The sequence below is a fragment of the Perkinsus marinus genome (assembly GCF_000006405.1).
Source record: "Perkinsus marinus ATCC 50983 genomic scaffold scf_1104296963016, whole genome shotgun sequence".
Lineage (NCBI taxonomy): Eukaryota > Perkinsozoa > Perkinsida > Perkinsidae > Perkinsus > Perkinsus marinus.
In genome coordinates, this window is record NW_003205208.1 from 45,615 (window position 1) to 46,143 (window position 529).

Genomic DNA, 529 nt, shown 5'->3' on the forward strand with positions numbered 1-529 from the left:
CAAGCCCTCTAAGCTGCACAACCACCGAAGGGGACTTAGTAGAAAGTCCACCAACGCTATGGCTCATAACAGGAGTCCCAGCACCAGCGACCTGACTTTGCCTTGCAGTGTGGCATATCAGTTGAAGAGCTGGACCCTCTAATGACGAGAGATGAGCGATGCTCAGACTCATCCGTCCTCGTGAAGACGCACCTCCACTTCGACAGCGGACACTTACACTGCCCCCAGTATGGGGGCTCAACAATATAGAGGCCCTATATCGTTTAGCGCCGATAGAGAGCCATCCCCATGAATATAGAGAGGTACCAACAAGGCGCAAGCCATACGTCAGGCCCCGTACCAGCCCAGCACACTGCCACACGAAACGAAGCTACTGCGTGGATATATCGAATGATCACGGCCAACAGAAGAATTCATCCAGTCCGTCTAGCAGCGTGCCAAATTGGCACTGCCAATCTCAGGACTGCCAGCTTCCCCACCCTCATCGAACCAAGTTGGCACCCTGATGCCAGTGTCCTCTGCCATGCCA